We start from the raw sequence: 5537 nt of genomic DNA on the forward strand, positions 1-5537 counted from the left end.
TGTTATGCTTGAAAATAAAGAAGAGAAAAGAAAAGAAAAGTGTTAGTTTTGAAAGAAAAGCAAAGAAATTCGGCATTTTTCACAAGGCCAGAAGCCCAGCCTAGCCGTTTCCCTCACTGTCAAGACACCTGGGCCTGCCAGCTGCCCCAAACCTCACCTGGGCTCGCCTGCCAGGTCCTTCACTAGGCCCACGAATCCAGTCACCCCAACCCGGCCCGCCTGCCCAGCCTTCCAAGCCAGGCCAAACACCGAAGCCCCAACTACCTCCTTGCCAGGCCCACGCCTGCCACACACCCCCTTCCCCCCCCCCCCCCCCCATTGTTCTTATTGAGCCCAACAAATGCCTCCTTGTCCCCTTAGGTCCAAAAATGCCACATTTTTACCCAAGTTTTCTACAAATTTTACCCCAAAATCATCATCACCCCTAGAATTTACCTCTACATGCCATACTTACTTTATTTAATTAATCTAATCAATTTAATTAATTTAATTTGATTATTTTAATACTCTCATTTTGGCTATAATATATGGAATTTCAAGACCATTTTAGGGTGCTTAATTTTTGGATACCATAATCTTTTCTATCATTCTCTCTTCCATTTTAGTGTTTTTCAAGAGAATTTTTCAAGTATGTCTTCTCTTTATTTTGTAATTTCTATTCTAGTTATGAGTTTCTAATCTTTTTAGGGTTTATACCTTTTTGGACCCTGTGTTTTTTTTCATTACCTGTTTGGACCCTGTGTTTTGACAAATTACTTTTTGGACCCTATGTTTTGTAAAATGGTTAAAATAGAACCCTAAACCCAATTTTGGTCAATGTTTTCTCAAATAAAATCACAAATAATTTACCAAACTAACAATTCAGAACAAAAAGAAAAATTATTATGCTTAAAAACTGTGTTGTTATATTCAAATTTTTTTTCAACAAAATTGAGTTTAGGGTTCTATTTTAACCATTTTACAAACACATAAGGTCCAAAAAGTAATTTTTCAAAGCACAGGGGCCAAATAGGTAATAGGACAAAACACAGGGTCCAAAAAAGTATAAACCCATCTTTTTAAGATTATTAAGGTGATCATGAAACAATATGTAACTAGATATTATTTATTTTGTATGTTGATTTCCCATTTGTGCAACAAAGTTTATGGATTTTTCTTCTTCAAATATCTTCTTTCATCTTGAATATCATGTATTTTTTTATTGTTAGCACATATTTACACTTTGTTCAAAATTATAATATTCTTTTATTAAGGTGTGTCATTAAATTGTGCACATCAAATGCTTAGAACAAAAATATTATGTTTTTCCTTATAAATAATATTCATTGATTTATTTGTTGTTTCTTTAAATTGGTTCACACTAAATACTTTGAAATTATATCTTAAAAAAGTGAATATAAATCCTATATTTTTATAAGAACTTGTGCTTAAATAGAAAATCTAATTTGAATAAGTGATTGTTTGATTAATTTCTACTATTACTAAAACTTGGGAATCAATGTACTTATAAATATTATTGAACTTATATTTTGTGGATTCTATTATCTTAATAATCTTTCTTCTACCATCTTGTTTACAATTATTAATTTAGTTATATATATTGTCTTGAATATCTTTATTATTATCTTTTATTTTATTTTCTTTATACTAAAATCTCATCAATCTTTGGAGCTAGCTTAGAATTTATTAATTTTGGTTTAAAATAGTTTTCTTTTTTATTTTAGACAACTCCTTTGGGTTCGACATCCTGGCTTACTGTAGCGTCCCAGAATTTTAGATATTGGTCAAAGTCGAGATTTAGTTAGAAACTCGTGGAAATAGTTATGGATTTTATAAGTTTAACCTATGGTTTAGAAATATTAATTTTATCATAAGGTTTGATTAATGAATATAGTTCTAAGAATATTATTTATTATAACCTAAGGTTTATATAAATTAAATAAGAGTGTGACACTTGTCACAAGCATTTTTATTAAGGATTTAAGTATTTTTGATGAATAGTTTAATTAATAGAAAGATCTAGAAGCTCTAGAACCTTCCATCATCTGTTAGGATCACATTTTACTTAGTCAAATTAGTTTTAATCAATTTCAAATTATCCTGTAATGTGCAAAAATGTGTTTGAAATATCAGCGTATGCTGATATATCACAACTATAAGGGTCGATATATTGTCTATATTGATACAAAAAACACGTTGACTTTGCACAAATGAAACCATGGACCCTCGGGATCAGGGTAGGGGCTAGGCGATATATCAGCTCCAGTGGCTATATTTGAGTTGTTCATAAAATTCTAAACTAGAAATAACCCTCAACAACCTTGACTCGTTCTTGAACGTTTTTTACCGAGTTCTGGGCATCTGTTGAACATATAATTCAAATTTATTCATTTTTAATCATTTATTTATTCATTTTAAAGGAGTTAGTTTCACTCCTTGAACTCTATAAATAGGAACCTTCACTCAGCCATTCTGTTCATCATTCAAGCAGAGTTCAAAGCCTCCAAGCTGCTAAGTTTATTCTAGAGAGAAACACTAGGGTATTGGGGTTAAAGCTTTCAAATCTAAAGCTTTTATAAACTCATGGGAAGTAAGTTTTTGTGTGATTTCGGTGTTCGAGGTGTAGATCGACGTTCTAAACTATCCAAGGTATTCATTGTCTTCAGGTTTAGTTCACTATAGTTACTATTATTCTTTCATTTTCTTCAAATCCTAACTTGTGATAGTGACTTTTGGTTAGGTGTTCAATTACTTTGAAACATAAGGTTTTCGGTAAGTTCTTATCTAAATGGTTTAGATCTTCTCTTCAACTTCATTTCTTTAGAAACTTATGGTTTCTTTATGTTTGGTTTTAGGAGTTTCAATTCAGCTCTTGTCTCCAATATTCCGGTTTTCGGTAAGGAAAATTAGGTAGTTTAGTATTATGACCTAGTTTATGTTTTGTATGACCTAACATTTCAGGTACAATAAAGGGGTAAGTGTGTCTGGACCTAAGGTGTCCAATGATGTATGGCGGACTATGTCCGGTAGGCTTAGTTGCCAAAACTTTATGACAGACCTAAGTGATGTCCAGTGTATGACAGACTTATGTCCGAGGCTTAATTGCCACCCCTGTGTAAACACTTATCTTTTTATTATATTTGACTTGTTATTATGACCCATAGTTACGATTATGATTATGACTTATGACCCATAGTTATGATTATGAGTATGACTTATGACCTATGATTTATGACCTATGAGCTATAGTTATGATTATGACTTATGACTTATGACCTATGACTTATGACTTAGAGTATGTTTTATGATTTATGACTTAGTTATGATGTAGAATTATGAATTAAGCTATGACATGACCTATAGGTTTGTGTTGTTTATGACTTTGGTGAAATTTATGATATGTTTGATTATATGACTAACTCTTGTTTGTATTTTCCTTACTGGGCTTAGAAGCTCACTCATTATGATGTTGTTATTTCAGGAAATTAAGGATAGAAAGGCTGGTGGCGAGTGGGACCTAAGAGCTTCGTGATGTACTCATGGGGACCATATAGTCGAGGTAGATCAAGCAGGCCTATTTATTTATTTTTATCAAAGAATGTTATTTTAAAGTTTTATTTAAATGTTGCTCATTTTTATGTTAAAGACAATTATTTTATTTTTTGTAAAACCATGGATCAATGTATGTATTTATTTTCAAGTTTTTATTCAATAAAAGAGCAATATTTATGAATTATGACCCAATGATGTGTTCTCGATAATTTATGAGAAATTAGGGCGTTACACTTACACGATCACTATTCTATATGCACGATTCATGCACTTGCGATATAAATATTTAAAACATACCCATTTTGGGTCCATCAAGTTTTTGGCGCTATTGCCGGGGAGTTGCAAGAAAAGAAACAAACTTTTTCTCAAGGTTAGTGAATTCTTCTACTAGTTATTTTAATTTTTGCACTTAAAAATAACTATATACACAAAAATATATAAAATATATATATAAAAACTAAAAAAAAAAGAAAATTTGGGACGGTTCAACCACCCATAAAAAAAACTTACTTATATATATTTATTATTATTTTTTTGTAATTAACGGCACTTGTGCCTCCTAATTTTGTTGTAATTTTTATTTAATGTATATCTTTGTTAGTTGATAACACTTGTGCTTCCTAACATTTGTTGTAATTTTCTTTATTTATCTTGTTATTATAGTTTTGTGCAATTTACTAGTTGATGGCAATTTTGCCTCCTAGTCTTTTACCTTATGTTTTAATTGATGGCACTTGTGCCTCATAATTTTTACCTTATTGTTATGGTTGATGGCATGCTATGCCTCCCTACACTTACCTAATTTTTGATAGCCTTATTTAATTTTACCTTATTTTTCTTTGTCTCTTATCATATTATTATGTAATTGTGAAAAATACTTGAAATAAAAAACCTAAATCTTGTCCTTTCACCATAAGCAATCTTTGCTTAAAGGAAATTTGAAAAAAATTCTCAATCCGCCTCTACTAATTAACCTCGGTAAGTTGTTAGTAGTTTGCGAGTAAGTGGAATCAAATAGGCCTGGGGACAAGTAAACCATAAAAATTATATTGTTGTGAAATCTCTAAAAATTCTAAGTATGCTCTGTGGTTGCGGTTTTAACTGATCTTCCACATCAGAAAATTGTTTGTTTGAGATTATCTTTGTTCCCTTGTTTGTGAAAATTGTATGCATCATTGAAAACGTAACTCTAAAAATCGATTAGTAAAAGGACGTTTATCTTTGTTTGAAATTGAAAGTGTAAGTAAAAATTTGAGCATCATGAAACCAATTGCTAATATTACTAGAAATCCTGTTGATGAAAATGTTGTGCCTGAAAAAACCTTGCTTGAATATTTTGCACCTATTTCATCTAATGCTCCTTCATGTATTGTTTTTCCTACCACTTTTGCTACCCATTTTGAGCTTAAACCATCAATCATTCAATTGTTGCCATCTTTTTATGGGTTAGATAGAGAGGATCATTACATGCATGTCAAAGATTTCTTAGAAATTTGCTCAACATTTAAATTTCAAAAAATTTCTTATTAGTCGGTCAAACTAAGATTATTCCCTTTTTTTATTAAAAGACAAATCAAAAGCTTGGTTAAATTTCCTTCCCACGGGGTCTATAACTACATGGGATCAACTTTATAATAAATTCCTGCTTAAATTTTTTCCTATGTCTAAAACTGATACTCTAAGGAGAGAAATCTCTGTGTTTTTTCAAAACGATAATGAAGAGTTTTATGAATGTTGGGAAAGATTTATTAATAAAATTTCCTCATCATGGTTTTGAAAAATGGAGACTTGTAAAATATTTTTATGATGGTTTGACTCCCTCTAATCGTCAAATGATTCAATCTATGCATACCAGAATTTTTTTAAAATTTCAAGGACAAGAGGCTTGGGACGCCCTTGAAGATTTATCTGTCAATTCACAACAATGGAATTGTTTTGATATTAGGTCTAGGTCAACTAATTCACCAAAAAGAGGAGGAAGTATG

General features: G+C 31.1%; 1 pseudogene; it reads right to left on the reverse strand.

The window, feature by feature from the left end:
- Window positions 1–5227: 5227 nt before the first annotated feature.
- Window positions 5228–5326, reverse strand: LOC133820136 (small nucleolar RNA R71; annotated as a pseudogene).
- Between the last annotated feature and the right edge of the window lie 211 nt (window positions 5327–5537).

This window comes from Humulus lupulus, chromosome 2, assembly GCF_963169125.1.
Source record: "Humulus lupulus chromosome 2, drHumLupu1.1, whole genome shotgun sequence".
NCBI lineage: Eukaryota > Viridiplantae > Streptophyta > Magnoliopsida > Rosales > Cannabaceae > Humulus > Humulus lupulus.